The following is a 16,801-nucleotide window of genomic DNA, read 5'->3' on the forward strand; positions in this document are numbered from 1 at the left end:
ATTGTTGTTGAGAGCTAACCAACCTTGCACATTGGACTTAAAAGAAGAATGAGGTTTCCAAATACTTAGGCACCTTCATTTTAATTTTTCACCCAGCATCACCATTTTGAATAACCTATATTCTATCTAGCTTCTTGATGAGCGAGAAGCAAGTTTGAACAGTAAGATAAATTTGCTTGGTATGATAGCTAAAAAGGACCGCTTGTGGAACCGCTTACAATATTTCTAGATGAGTCTTAGAGATTCTAAGCTCATTTTGAAAAAAGATGGATCAAAGATGACATTATAAAGCATTACAAAGGTTGGTTAAGCTTGGCTAATTATCTCTCAAGCAACTAAAGGCCCTTTTGGTTTCAACAGGATATTCTCATTGTTGCATCTTTAATATGATTGGTTAATGCTCCAGCTAATCATACCTTGTAGGACACATTGCACAAGGTGATGGGTCTCCAGCCTCCTATGACATCCTTAGAGCCTTTTAGTATCAATTTGATGAGCCCCACATAAAAAATGTTCTCCAATAAGTCCCATGTCTGAGGACACTTGGCACAACTTTAGGATGTCATTTCCAAGTATTTGCCATATTGCTAGATAGAACCCACATAGTAGACCACCCAGTCTTGGGGATTTACTTCTAGCCACACTTTTAATGGCCAGGAAAAACTCAGCATTGACAAGATGGAAGAAAAAGGGCTCCTGCTTATAATGGGAATTTTGATTGGCACTTTATTCCATATTCTTTGAAAGTGTGTTGGAAATATTTCCTTTATTTTATTTCCATCCTTCGTTTTCCCTCTATTGCAACATTGGAGGGACATGATCCATTTGGTTGGCTATTTTTGTTCGAGCAATTAAGTGGCATCATGGGCTGCTCTGTCCTAGTTGATTTTGACTTTGGCTCTAGCACCATTAGCTCTATATTCCTCATAGATTTTGAGCTGTTGCATGGATCTGAACTGACTCTGCTTATCAAATTGAACCTCTAGAGCCTTCCTAGCTTGACTTACTGCTTTGACATTGACTTTCCCTCACCCATTCACTATGAGAAATCAGACACCCCAAGCCCCAGAGGATTTTTACTACCTCTAATCTACTTACCCTAGAGGGTGATGAAGAAATAGTGGGGACCTTTGGAGTAGGGTTTAAAGTGGGAGATTTGCAAGTTGACCACCTATGTAGAACTATAGACTTCGTTGAAAGTTGAAACCTGACAATGTATTAACAAGAATTAAAATTCCATCGTTGATTGAGTCAACAGTTAATGTGTGCCAAGTCCTATATCTACCTCTTTCTCCTTAATGTTTGTTCAAGTATATGGAACTAAGTCTCTAAAATATGAGATGCTAGAAATCTCCATATTGGGATGTGATCCATCAGAATAATGTACATAGACATCATCAAGGCCTTTTGTTTCAAATATTGGACCTGCATGAATCAAATTACTAAAATTTTGGCTTCGGGGTGTGATATAATGAGTCCCACATTGTACTGCACATGTTTTTTATTTGTGAATGATAATTATTGAAATGATATTTTTCCATAAACAGCCAAAAGAATAATCATTACTTAAATTGTAATAAATGTAATGCCTGAGATTACTTCCAGGATGAAGATATTGATTCATATACTTTCATTATTTCATGACATTCAATAATTTTACATGAAAGGCTGCCATCTTTCGTTTATCCTGCAGGTACCATATACTCCTTCAAATGATCTTGTTGAATACAATATGAACAATCAACAGCAACGTGGTTTTCCAAGAAAGTTCTTCAGTTACATTCTCTATCAGACTCCACCAATAAATAAGCACTCAAATACAGTTTTCTGAGCATCTATGATCAAAAGAAGACTCCATACGCCTGCCAGCTTGATGAGTTTTTTATATTCTACGTTTTTAATTTACAATTTTACATCATATTATACAATATAGAACATGGAATTTTGCACAGCCAAACCCCTACAGGTCTGATGATCTGTGCAGAGAAGGAGCTTTGTAGTCAGCTCCGATAGCTGTCAACCAAGCGTCAACCTGAAGAAAGAGCACAAATATTGCCATCTTAGTTTGTTAACAGTACAAACACATTTCAAACTATTTAGGTAAGTATCCCAATTTTCATAATAAAGACAATAAGAAATCTGGCAGGAGGATATATAGGGTATAGCGGAACTATTCTGTACTCTACAGTGTACACTTCTCATCAACTAAGAGGAGAAACTTATTTCTATATGCATCCAGAAAATTGAGACAATCCTACAAGAGGAAACACTAATGTACTTGACTAACCCTGTGTTAGCGATGCCACAAAAAAGGAAAGTACCTTCCAAATTTTAATGGATAAAGGGCGCAGTAATGTTTTATCTGTTATGGCACAACTAAAGCTTCGTATCATATAAATCATGCAAGAGGCCTTCACATATGCTAGTAAAATCTTTTTTGCGGAATGAACAAATCCTTTATGAACACAGGAGCCATTTTTGAATCTCTTATAAGGTGCCAACTGCCCATTGTCTGTTAACTGTTCTCACAAATCCAAGACAATGACAGTGTAAGAAAGAAAGGAATGCAAGCAGTTTTTCTTTCTATGTGCCGACTGTTGAGAAATGTAACTAGTTTCGGTCTTCATAATTGTACTCATTTCAATATGTATCCTATGTAACAAACAAGAAAAGAAAAAGAAAAATGTTATTATTATTAAAGCATGGGTTCCATGCTCTTTATTGATGGTCTTCTAGGTAAAAGCATGTTCTTCATGCTTCTAGAGTTTGTTAGGTCTTAGAATTGTCATGAGTCAAAGGAGTCAACATCATGTTTATAAGATCCTTCCGGGCAAAAATATATTTGTAAACACAAACTTTTTGAGTCTAGAATGTTTTGGAAGCTCCAAAGTACAAGTTATCCCTAGGAACATCAAGTCGGCCTAAAGGAGGGAATTCGACCGCTTGAGAAGGCTATATAAAGAAGCAGTTTGATCTCATTTGGACACACTCACCCACAAGTTCGATCTACCAAGAAAGCGTTCGATTTGAAGCTGGGAGAAGCAGAAAAGAAGAGCGAAGGTTTAAAAGAAGGAATAAGGATGGAATTTCTTGTTTTTGGGCTTTGTCTCTCTCACACCTGCAAAGATCTAGGGTTTTTGGTGCTGCAGAAGAAGACCAAAAGTGCAGGTCCAAGTCGCAAAAGAATGTAGTGCAGAATCTTGTAGCTAGAAGGAAGAAAGCCCTACCTTGACCTCGTTGACCTTGGGAGAGTTGTCTTGCTCTAGGTAGGTCTTAGGAGGAGGATGGATTAGGGTTTCTAGAGAAGCTGCAAGGACGAAGTTGCAGGATGAATTGCAGTATTGAAGCTAGTAGGACTTGTTAGAGGGCCGACTTGGTACTTGGAGAATGCCTTGGTCTAGGGCTTGGGTCTTTGTATTTCATTTGATGCAAATTCTAAGAAGAAAAGAGTTTCTAGGTTTTCCCCTTGGAGGGGTTTTTCCTAGCTAAGAGCCTAATATCTATGTCCTCTATTGTTTCTATTATTGTTCTTGATATTGTTTGATGAAAAGATCTAAGTAAAGAACATAAAGAAGTTAAATAAGATTCACAAATAAATATCAAGGTTAAGGAAAATAAGATTAATAGCTGCCACTTTCCATTTTTTCCAACACCAAGCATTCATCCTGACCACTGAGAACAAGAGATGTCGAAGGATGCTTTCTTATTTTTAAATGGCACTCACAGATAAGTTACTGCATCGCTTCGCAAAATCATGATAATTCTTACTTTTTTCTACCTGATCTGATTGACTATCAGACTTAACTGTTTGTCAACCATTAACCAGCGCACTAGTGGTTAATCCACACAAGTGATGGTTATCCAAAGAATCAAAAGTCAACAAATTTGCCAATAAACTTATTCTTACGTTACTTAACTACAACCCTTGCATCACAATTGTATTTAGATGAGACAGGTGACTACAATATCGCATTCACACAAAATTAAATGGTTGACATTCAGTTTGCAACTTGTCAAATAAAAGACCCTTATTTTATTTTGCAAGAGAGAGGACAAATCAATAAATTATTTAGCATTTCTCCTAGTGTTTTAAAACGAAACAAGTAAATTCTGTGCAAGGTAGCATGTCCTTTCACATAATGCCCCGTGTTTATTGTATGGCAGCAAATCCACAAGACGAATTTCCTGCATCTCATTCTTTGTAGGGAAATGGCCCTTTGATGAGAAGTTTTAGATTTTAATGGAGAGACTTTATTGGGTTTCCAATAACAAACTCACACAAAATTTCATTTTTGCAGAATATGTGGCAACTTACTATGAAAATAGTTTGTAAGTTGCATCCTTAACTTGTTCTACCCTGTAAAGTTTAGGGCCTCCATGGAGTTTACGCCATATAAGGTAGAACAAGTTAAGGATGAAACACATTTTTAATTGATATTAATGAGTTGGAGAGGCTATTCTATTAGCATGCACTAAAACAATATAGCTTTTCAAATACTATAATAACCAATAACTGTGGAAAAATGTGTAACTAGGTTCGGTCTTCATAAATATGAAATGTACTTTTGATTCTTGTATATTTTAAAATGAAAGAAAATTATTATTATTATTGGAGCATGGGTCTCATGTTCAAGGTCTTTTATTTTAGAGGTCAAGCGTCCATTGAGTGCTTCTAGGGTTTGTCCTAGGTCAAAAAGTCAAAAGGGTCATTGTCATATGTTGAAGACCCCATTGAGCACATTGTAACTTGTAAAAAGAATTATTTTTGTATTTAAAAGTGTCAAAATACTCTCCAAGACCAAGTTAGCTTGGCAGATAAGAAGTCGACCTATTTTGAGGAGCCTTGTCCACACCTTAGAAGCCTATATAAAGTTAGAAACACGACCTCCCTTGGTCACACACTTCTCATCATCTAAGCGAAGGAGAAGAACAAGAAGGGTAGCAAAGAAGGAGAAGGACGAAGGAAGAAGTTTTTGGGCTAATTTTCTCTCACACATGCGAAGAAGAAGAGCTTGGGTTTGCTGCTTCAAGGCCAAAATTTTCAAGTTGCTGGAAGAAGATCGAAGTTGCTGGAAGAAGAGCCTATTAGGTCACCTTCTAGCCCTAGACAAGGAAGCAAGGCAAGCGAAGTTGTTGGGAGGCCTTGGAAGGCTAAATTTTGCTCACACCTATGGATGCAGTAATTGCTACAGGGGCTGAAAATTTCAAACCTGTAGTAGAGGCTGAAATTTTGTAGCTGGGGGTCGAAGTTGTGCTACTGGAAGAGATTTGATTGGGTTTGACTTGGAAAAAGAAAGCACATCATCAAGAGGTCAGACATGGTCTTGGAAGAATAATTGTCTTGGTTTAGAGGTCTTGGAATTCGTCAATTGAAGAATCTATAAGAAGAGAAGAGATTTATGGGTTTTCCTCTCAAGTGGAGAGGTTTTGGCCCTGGCTTGTAGCCTATATTCTGTGTTCTTGTGTACTATTGTTCTTCTTGTTTTGGTAGTTGTTTGATGATAAGAATAAACATAATAATAAGAGAAGAAGCTAATAAGTAAGAAAAGTAAAAAGACATCACAAGCAGTTTTCAAATAAAGAGAAATCATCCTAACTACTGCCCTATAGATTTAATCAACATGGTATCAAAGGTAAGGTTGGCTAAGTGCATAATGAAGATCTCCTCTACATTGAAGAAGTTCTTAAAGAAGTCTACAATAGTGGCAAGTCATCTCAAGAAAGGCATCAAATAAGTATGGGATCTCTTATTTTCTCTTAAGAAGGAAGCGACCAAGACATCTACAAAGGACGAAGGACTATTCTTAGCACTCACTGGCACATTTCAAGACGAGAATATTTGTGTAATCAATAGTGGAGCATCAAGATATATGACTAGTCAACACAAGCAACTAAAAAACATTGTCAAAAGAAAAGTCCTCTTACTCCGTAGAGCTTGGTGACAATAAAAGCTACCCTATGAGAGGAATTGGATCAACTTCATTGGAGCTGGAAATGGAGGAAATATTCATCTCAACAATATCCTGTTTGTTCCAGGTTTGCACAAGAATTTACTTTCCATTTCATGTCTAGAAGATAAGGGTGATAGAATTGCTTTCATAGATGGAAAGGTTGCAATATGGGACAAAAACTCAAGCATAGAAGATGCAAGAATGATTGGGATCTAGGAAGGAAGACTTTACAGATTGATAACTCCCCTTACTCAAGCCTTGGTTCACATTGAAGTTAGCCCATGTGAACTTTGGCATAAGATATTTGGTCATCTTCATTACATAATCTTACCAACTTTAAATACAATAGTAAATGGCATCCACGAACTCCAGGAAGATCATGAAGGAGTATGCAAGGGCTGTGCATTGGGAAAAAACATCAAGAGACCATTTGGAAGCAGTGCTTCAAGTCAAAAGAAATTCTAGATTTCATTCATCCTGATGTTTGTGATCCCATGACTCCAAAGTCTGTTGTAGATCATCTATATTATGAAACATCCATTAATGACCATTCAACGAAAAATTGGGTTTATTTGATGAAATCCAAGGGTGAAGTATTCAACAAATTTAAAGAATTCAAAGTTGAAGTAGAGAACCTTACAGAAAGAAGGATAGAAATCTTAAGATCTGGCAATGGAGGAGAATATACTTCAAAGGAACTAATAGCTTTCTATAAGGAGGTTGGGATTAAGAGGGAGTTGATAGTCCCATACAATCCAAAACAAAATGGAATTGCAGAACGAAAGAATCAATCGATTGAAGAAAGTGTAAAAGCCATGTTACATGATCAAGATTTGCTGAAATTTTTGTGGGGTGAAGCAACTAAGATTGTTGTATACATTCAAAATCGAAGTCCCCACAGGTCTCTAGATAACATGACTCCTGAAGAAGTATTCACTGGGAAGAAACCGAGTGTGGACCATCTTTGAAGTTTTCGTTGTCCTTTTTATATTCATATACCAAAAGACGAGAAAGAAAATGGATCCGTAAGGCATGAAAGGAACATTTGTTGGCTACAGTGATACTTCAAAAGCATATAGGATCTACGTAAAAGGAGGACATCAAATAGAAGTTAGTCGAGATGTGATATTTGAAGAAAGTATTGCATGTAAGAAATCAAAGGATCTCCCGATGGACTCTGATGATGAAGAACTTCCTATATTTGAAGAGGAAGGTACAAGGGAGGAAGAAGAACTAAATCATGAAGATCAAAACCCCACTGCAACTAGTGGTCATACCCGAAACTAGAAAGAGACCTAACTGGTTGAAGTCTACTCTACTAGATGTAGAAGGACATGGAACAACCCAGGGCACATTTCGGGAAAGTAAGAAGCCCAAAAGATATTCTGGATATGCAGCATACATGACAAAGATGATAGAATCAGAGCCATCTACCTTTGAAGAGGTTGTCAAACATCAAGAATGGAAGGATGCCATGAATGAAGGGTATCAATCGATACTGAAAAATGGAGTTCGGGAGATCATACCTAGGCTTGAAGACAAATCTATGGTAACTTTGCGGCATATGAAAGTATTGATAAGTATATGGCAAGATTTGTGGCTAGGGACTTCTCTCAATAATAAGGCATCGACTCTGAAGAGACATTTCTCCTACAACAAGGTATACAACTATACGTTCACTGGTCTTTTGGCAACATCGATGGATGGAACATTCATCAAATGGATTTCAAGACTACATTCCTGAATGACATGATTGATGAAGAAGTCTATCTAGAGCAACCCTTGGGATTTGAAGTCAAAGATAGAGAGGCTTATGTTTGCAGGTTGAAGAAGGCATTATATGGCCTCAAGAAACCACCAAGGGCATGGTATGCAAGGATGGATGCATACCTACAAAGATTGGGCTTCACAAAGAGTTTTGTTGATCTGAATCTCTATATCAAGGTTGTGAAGAATGAGCCTGTAATCATTCTTCTGTATGTGGATGATATTCTCTTGACAAGTGTGAATCCAAGAGTGCAAGAAGTAACTAGCAGCAGAATTCGACATGTAGGATCTAGGGTTGGTGCACTACTATCTAGGACTGGAATTTTGGCAGGGACCTGATGAGATTTATCTAGGTCAAGGAAAGTATGTGATTGAGCTGCTGAAGAGGTTTGACATGATAAATTGCAAAACTATGACAACCCCCATGATCACAAACTTGAAAAGACTAAGGAGTTTTGAATCAAGCCCACTAGATCCAACCATGTATAGACAATTGATTGGCTCACTGATGTACTTGGTGAATACTCAACTAGACATGTTTTCCAGTGAATGTTCTCAATCAGTTCCAAGTTGAGCCAAAGCATGATCATTGGATAGCAGCCAAGCACACACTGAGATATTTGCAAGGAACAATCTACTATTGCCTGATGTACGATAGGAGGAATGATTTCCACTTGATTGGATATACAGATTCTGCCTAGGGAGGCAGTGAGCAGGATGGAAGAAGCACTACAGGAGGATGGTCTAGTTTGGGATCCTCCATGGTCTCATGGATGACCAAAAAGAAAGAATCAGTTGCTTTGAATATATTGCAGCTTGTGAACTAAGCAGAGAAGTTGTCTGGTTGAGAAAGTTGTTGTCAAACTTGTTTGAAGGAGCAATTGACCCTACTATGATACATTGTGACAACACCAGTTTTATAAGGTTTTCTGAAGACCCAGTGTTTCATGGAAAGACAAAGCATATAAATAACAAGTATCACTACATTCGAAAGATGGTGTAGGATGGTGTGTTGCAGCTACGACATATCTTCACCAATGAACAGATAGCTGGCATATTTACAAAATCTCTTTGTAATAAGAAGCTTGTGTATTTGAAAGACAACCTTGGATTAGTTGATATATCCTCCCTAGTTGAGAGAGAGAGATAGGCACATCATTCTTCTCTTCACTTGGGAAGAAAGAATGGAGGATTAGATAAGCATCTGGCATCCGATACTCTTTGAGGATGAGGTAGGGCATCCAAGATAAGGGTAGTCGAATGGAACTGATATGCTTTGAGGACTAGGATTCCAAGATAAGAACAGTCCTGGAAGGTCATACCCTGTGAACACCTGGGTAGGGTATGTACCTTGAGAGACAACGATGGTGGTGTTTATAAATCATTGGTCTCGCCACCATTGTGCTTTGATCTTGTGGGGAGATAGAGTTGTTAGTCAAGGCCCTGCTATGTGACAATGCTAGTTGATATGATGCTAAACAGATGGGTTACCAATCTGACTCTTCTTATGAGCTCTCTTTAGATTGAGAATGTCCATGTACCATTTTTGAATACCTCCCTAGTTAAGAGCGAGTGTTGAAAACTATGTAACAAGGTTCAGTCTTCATAAATATGAAATGTACTTTTGATTCTTGTATATTGTAAAATGAAAGAATTTTTTTTTTTTTTTTGGAGCATGGGTTTCATGCTCAAGGTCTTTTATTTTAGAGGTCAAGTACCCATTTAGTGCTTCTAGGGTTTTTCCTAGGTCAAGAAGTCACAAGTGTCAAAATACCCTCCAACACTATTAAAATTGGCAACTAGGGCCAAACTCCATGTGGGTCACCTCATTTATGGCAGCTGATATTTTCTTGGACTCCTCTCATCGAGAAGTGTAGGATTGATCTAATGATAATCTGATTCCGACATGTATTCATGGAGATAAGGATTTATTTGTATTTCTTGACAATTTGTCAAGGTCAGCCAGCAAACAAAGCAGTGTTTCACACCCCCAACTTATCCTCCACGATTCATATAAAAGGAGGAGACCTTGTGGCATTATTCCACTTATCTCACCACACATCTTCTCTCTCATTAGATTCTCTCTCATGAGAAGGAGCATTATCTTTGTTTTTAGGGCAGGAGTTGACTGTTTTTGTGGAGCAGCAGGGCTATGATTGTTGATTGAGAAAGAGCAGAGGTTTATTTTTGATGCATTGCATTTTGGGTTGGTGATGCATTTTGGTTGGCAGCTCTTCTAGGCTAACCGCATTCTGGGCAGTCAAACGTTGACCTGTTTAACCACAGATTTGACCAGCGTTGACTGATTGGGGCTGGCTGCAGAATTGTTGATGTGTTGACTGCTGTTTGACCACCTTTCGTTGACTGTTTTGGGCTGCTTATTATTGCTGTTGGAGGCCGAGTTCTCCAAGGTTGACTTGAGGTCATTTGGGAGTTGTTTGACTAGCTTTGACTTTGCTAGTTAGGGTCTTATTGTTGCTGTTGTAAAATCACAGATTTGTGATATTGTACTATCTCTCTTTCTCTCTGCTGAATTACTGAAGAATATAGAAGAATTTATCAAAGGGTTTCCCCGCATTGGGGTTTGTCCCTGGTTGGTGCCACATCTTGTGTCTCTTGTCTTGGCTTGTCTTTTGTTGTTTACATTTATGTTCTATCTGCATTTTACTATCATGTTGATGTGATTGCAATACTAGAAATTGATATTGAGCTAATAAGAAGATTTGAAGTAAATTGCTCTTAAGCATAGAACATACCATAACTTAACATGGTATCAAAGGTGAGGTGAAGACAAAGCCCAAACAAGAGCAAGAGCAATCACCTAAAACAGTTGGAAAATTCAAAAAGGCTTCATGGGTTCCTCATCACACTTCCCAGTCGAAGACAAGCTTCATGAGAAGTCTGACTATCACGGATGGAAGATGTCTCTTGATCTGACATTGGAAGAGCAAGAAGTATTAGACTATGTGAGGGGCAGAATTTCGAAGCCTCCATCAAATGCACCGGCTGCTACAAAGAACAAGTACACTAAGGGTGAAGTCAAAGCAAACAAGATCATCTAAGACTCTATTGACAAGCCTCTGGTGGCCTACATTTCCAAATTGAACACCTCCAAGGAGATCTACGATAGACTGGTAAGCTTGTTTAAAGTTAGTGATGCAAATCAAGTTTTGTTCCTCAAAAATAAGTTGAAGGATATTAAGAAGGGCAAGGATGAAGATATTCAATCCTACTTCTTAAGGATCACTGAGATCAAAAATGATCTCCTATCGATTGGAGAAGTCATTCCTGACAAGGAACTAACTATCACTACCCTTGGAGGGCTCCCATCCGAATGGTATATATTTAGAACCACTCTTCTCAACAATGATCGAATTCTGGATTTGAAGAATTGATGTCGAGATGCATTCAAGAAGAGACAAGGATGGTGGAGCAAGAAATGCCTTCAAGCAAAGGCAACCCCACTGCTTTCCCCTCTCATGCCAAAAGGAGAAATAATTTTGGGTCTAAGGGTCACTTCAAAGGAAAAACCAGATCGAAGGGTGGAAGGAAGGGAAGATACTTCGTTTGCAATAAATTTGGCCACTATGCGAGGGAGTGTCCAAATAGAAAGGAAACGTCACATGATGATGATCAAAATCACTACAGGGGCAACTCTAAACACAATCAAAGGAATGGCAGGTTCAATGGCAAAGGAAAGAGGAATGCAGGAAATCAAGGAAGTGGTCAACCCTCCAAGAAAGCAAGGAACTCCAGGTATGAATCAAATGTTGTTAACAATAAGCAAGATGAGTATTATCTGATATCAGGCCTCTCCACTACCTCTCCTCCAGACTCGTTGGGAAATTGGCTTATTGATAGTGGTGCCTCTAGGCACTTCACTGGCTACAAGGAAGCTCTCTCTAATCTGATAGAGAAGGAGACAAACTTGGAGATTATTCTTGGAGACAATTCCACCTATCCCGTAAAGGGTGTAGAGAATGTTACTCTTCAATTAAATCAAGGTAACACAATTCATTTGCAAGAAGTCCTATATGTACCTGATCTCAAGAAGAAACTGGTGTCCATTTCGACAATGGAAGACAAAGGCTACAAGGCAGCCTTCATCGATGACAAGGTACTTGTGGAAAAAGAATTTTAAATATGTTGTCACTCTTGGGTTCTGGGTTGACTCTTTATATCAAGTTGGAGGAAGTTTGTTGGGAGTCATGTCTTGTGACACATATCTACAATTTGAACTATGGCACCATAGGTTTGCCCGCCTTCATTATAAGGCTCTACCCAATGTGAGACAAATGGTGATAGGGATGCCCGAGTTCAAAGTAGAGCATGAAGGTGTATGTCGGGATGTGCCGAAGGAAAGCTCAAAAGGGGATCATTCCCCTCAAGCCATAGCAAGATCTCCGACATTTTGCAGTTGGTTCACTCCGACATATCTAGTATGATGCCCGTGAACTCTTTGGGAGGATATCTATATTATATCACTTTTACAGATGATTATTCTCACAAGACTTGGATATACTTCTTGAAAAACAAGGCTGGAGTGTTCACCTGGCTCCGTCACTTCAAAGCCTTGATCGAGAATCAAACCAAGAAGAGGATCAAGATTTTAAGGACTGATAATGGAATTGAGTATGAATCCAATGAGTTCCATGACTTTTGCAAAGAAGCTGGCATTAAGAGGGGGACCACAACACCATACACTCCAGAACAGAATGGTGTGGCGGAAAGGAAGAATCGTATGATTGTGGAAGTCGTTCGTGCCATGCTCCATGATCAAAGGCTTCCGAAGTTTCTATGGGCCGAAGTTGCAAACACCGTCGTATATGTTCAAAATCGATGCCCTCATCAAGCAGTGGATTCCAAGACTCTCGAAGAAATGTTCACTGGTAAGAAACCTAATGTCTCACACTTTAGAATTTTTGGAAGTCCCGTATATTTCATGTGCCAAAAGAGAAAAGAAGCAAATTGGGTGCATCTGGAAAGAAAGGAATTTTTGTGGGCTATAGCAAAAATTCTAAGGGCTATAGAATCTATGTGGTTGGTTAAAGGGAATTCGAGATAAGTCATGATGTCACCTTTGACGAAGATATGGCTCTTAGCAAGGTTGACAATCTTCCTATTCTTAGGAAAGGTAAAGAAGCTGACACTAGGAAGCCAGATGAGAAGAAAGATGAGACGATGTCCGATGTGGAAGAAAACCTATGGATCCTATTGATCCCCCTCGTAAGAGCCTTCCTATTCTAGGAAGAGGCCCTCATGGCTTAAGGGGATTCTTGAAGATGCCGAGAGACATATTGCACCCAGAGGGACTTTCCATGAAAGTAAGAAGCCGACCAAGTATCAGGGATACTTGACCATTATGAGCACCATCATTCAAAATGAGCTTTCATCGTTCGAAGAAGCCATGAAGCATCAAGTATGGAAGGATGTTATGAATGAAGAATATGAGTCCATCATGAAGAATGAGGTCTAGGATGTGGTACCCAAACCCCAGGACAAAACAGTCGTCACCTCGAAGTGGCTTTACAAAATCAAACATGGAGCTAATGGGAGTGCTGAAAAGTATAACGCTCGCTTTGTTACTCGAGGCTTCTCTCAAGAGGAAAGTGTAGATTATGATGAGATATTTGCACCTATTTCCCAATACACCACCATTCGCTCAATCATAGCCCTTGTCGCTTCACAAGGATGGAACCTACATCAAATGGATGTCAAGACTACGTTCTTGCATGGTTCGATTAAAGAGGAAGTCTATGTGGAACAACCTAAGGGGTTTGAGATTCATAATAGGGAATCTCATGTATGTAGGTTGAAGAAAGTTCTCTATGGACTGAAGCAAGCACACCGAGCTTGGTATGAGAGGATCGATAGCTACTTGATGAAGTTGGGATTCACTAGGAGTGAAGTCGATCCGAACCTTTATTTTAAGGTTGAAGATGATAAGCCTCTCATACTGGTGTTGTATGTTGACGACCTCTTTTTGACAGGTGCAGACCCTCTCATTCACAAATGTAACAGGGAGTTGGCTTTCGAATTTGAGATGAAGAACCTAGGGTTGATGCACTATTTCCTAGTGCTGGACATCTGGCAAAAGCCAAGAGAAATTTTCTTATCTCAAGGAAAATACGTGGTGAAGATATTTGAGAGATTTGGTATGGTACACTGCAAGCCCGTGACTACCCCGATGGAGCTTAACTTCAAGAAGTTATGCGGTAATGCTGTCGGACCTGTTTTGGGAAATGCTTCTGAGTATCGTCAACTCATAGGAGCATTGATGTTCTTAGTGAATTCCCGTCTGGATATATTTTTTGCAGTGAACACGTTGAGCCAATATGTGGTTGAGCCTCATCACTCACATTGGATTGGTGCCAAGAATCTATTGAGATATCTTCAGGGCACAATCACTCATGGACTGAGATACACTGTCGGAGATGTGAGGCTGCATGGTTATTCCGATGCTGATTGGGCAAGCATTGTGGTGGACCGAAAGAGCACTTTCGAGCACTGTTTCTCTTTGGGTTTTGCTTCGATATCCTAGATGAGCAGGAAGCAGAAGTTGGTGGCTTTGAGCACCACTGAGGCAGAGTACATTGCTACAAGTATGGCCTCCTGTGAGGTTGTCTGGTTGACGAAGCTCTTCAGTGAGTTGTTTGGACATACGTTGGATACTACCGTGATCCTCTGTGACAACCAGAGTGGGATTCGTTTATCTGAGAATCTCGTATTTCATGATCACTCCAAGCACATCGATATTGTGAAAATTCTATCACTGCAACAAGTGATTTATTTTACCTACTTATTTCTCAATAAGTTATTTACAAAAACCCTTAAGTAAACATTAAAATAAATTCTGTTGCAGATATCACACCATAATATAGAAACAAACACATGCACAAGAATCAACACATCAACACAGATATTTTGGACAATTGTCCCCAGAAAAACCCAATGTGGGAAAACCAGTGTAGCAGAGGAGGATTTTATTATTCAGCAATTCTTCAATACAACTGGGTGCCAAACTGGCTTACCCAACATAGAAAAATTCTCCAGCACTTCTCCCGGTCACAGCGTCAGCCTTGCTGGCCTCTGCATCAGCACTGGGCCTCTCTGTGTCACCCACGCAGGCCCTCCAGTGACTGCACAGTTTGCTTCCTTTGCGTCTGCCTCTCCAACCTTTGCACTGGTCTTCTGGTGTTGTTCCCGACTCTCTGTTTCGTACCTGCTGCCTCTTGCTGCTATCCAGACCACTAGTTTGATTTTCTCAGCTAACCCCGCTCCAAAAATCGAACTGACTGGTCTCCCTCAGTGTGTCCTCCAACTGACCCACAAGCCTCTTCTTATACTTTTCATTTGGTCCTTCAATGACCGAGATTAAATCTCTGATCAATGGCTAAGATTAGATTTGGCTTGATCCATGACTTTTGGAACCTTCTAACCTAGTTTTATATTAATACCCATTAATATTTTATTTTTCCTAAGTTTAGACTTAGGTTCACCATTAAAAATATTAATTATTTTAATATCTCCCAAACTGGTTAGAATCTACCCAAACCATTTATGGGTCTTGGAGATCTCAATTTCATGGCTAGAGAACATCCAATGCTACCCCAAATCAACACTCCCTCTTTAGCGAGGACTATGCTCTAGTATACTCCATATTAAGCATCACTCTGACTATACGACACCGGTACCTGTGGTGATGCTAGACCTCCCCGCCCAACATCCTCTGCACTGTTGCCCATGGCTTTGCCTCTGCCACTGCTGCGTCCATACGGCAGCTCCCTCTGCATCCGTGCTGCTGCTAGTCCTTTCTCCCAACACTACAACTCCCTCTGCATCCGTGCTGTTGTTGGTCCTTCTTCCCAACAATGCATCTACACTGCAATCTCTTCTTGTCATGTTGCATCATGCAACTGCTCATTGCTATTGCACTGCAACATCACCCCCATTTCTGCTACTGAAATGGATTCTTTATCATCCCCATCTTTTCCCTGAAATAATCAAACTTTGTTCTTCCAAGGGCCTTGGTGAGGATGTCTGCCACCTGTTCTCCTCTAGGAGTGTAGCTCAACTGTACAGCTCCTCGTTGGACACAGTCTCTGACAAAGTGACACCAGATATCAATATGCTTCGAATGATTATGAAACACTGGATTCTCAGAGAGCTTGATGCAACTCTAATTATCACACATGACCCTAGTCGCCTCCATCTTTCTTCTGAATAGGTTCACAAGCAGTTTTCTAAGCCATAAGGCCTCGCACGAAGCTATGCTTGCAGCCATGTATTCCGCCTCAATTGAGCTCAAAGCTACGAACTTCTATTTCCAACTGCACCAAGAGGTCATTCCTGATTCAATGTTGAAATAGTACCCAGAGGTACTTTTTCGATCTACTGATCTTCCAGTCCAATCTACATCAATGAATCCACTCAATCTGATATCCTTACTCCCCAAGGATTTCATGATTACTTTCGTTTTCATTTCACAAGTCCATAGTTGCCTTTCTTTTTGTATGACCTAGGTCGACACATGGCAAGGACTACTTCTAAATTTACTTGAATGATGGAAAGAAACTAGATACATAACTAATTACCAATCTATATTTATTATTAACAGACACATTTATTATCATGTGTAATTTTTGTTTGCTATTTTACTGTTTCCTACATGGCATTGTTCACATTGCACTTGATTGCATTTAGAAATGGATAATATTATGGCCTTAGCCATCTAAAAATCAGTTTTCTCAGACCTTGTCATCTACTACAACTATGATTTGTTTGCAAACTAGTTACATGAATTTTATCTTAAAAATTATGGTTTAAACAGGCAGATACATCACTTTTCGTAGCAGTACAGGACACACTTGAAGCAAAAGAATAAAATCAAAACAACAGATATGGCATAAATTAACTAGGGAAAGCATTGGGAAGCTCCAACACAAGAGATTCACCTGAAACTTGTAGGGGCTAGAACATTCAAAACGAAGGCCATGACAAGATGTCATGTGAAAGGAAAACCAGCATTCATCACCAGCTTCTTGTGCATGAGTCGACATAGGTCCAGCCTCAACAATTTCTTC

General features: G+C 39.3%; 1 long non-coding RNA gene across 1 annotated transcript; it reads right to left on the reverse strand.

Annotated features, from left to right (window-relative positions):
* Positions 1–1,607: 1,607 nt before the first annotated feature.
* On the reverse strand, positions 1,608–16,801 carry LOC149184057 (uncharacterized). Its single transcript, XR_016257742.1, has 2 exons — positions 16,673–16,801; positions 1,608–2,032 (listed from the first exon to the last, which is right to left on the reverse strand). It is a non-coding gene; the product is annotated as an uncharacterized LOC149184057 (long non-coding RNA).

The sequence above is a fragment of the Pinus tabuliformis genome, chromosome 3_2 (genome assembly GCF_031772625.1).
Source record: "Pinus tabuliformis cultivar Carrire ecotype Pingquan chromosome 3_2, CPIR1, whole genome shotgun sequence".
In the NCBI taxonomy this organism is placed as follows: domain Eukaryota; kingdom Viridiplantae; phylum Streptophyta; class Pinopsida; order Pinales; family Pinaceae; genus Pinus; species Pinus tabuliformis.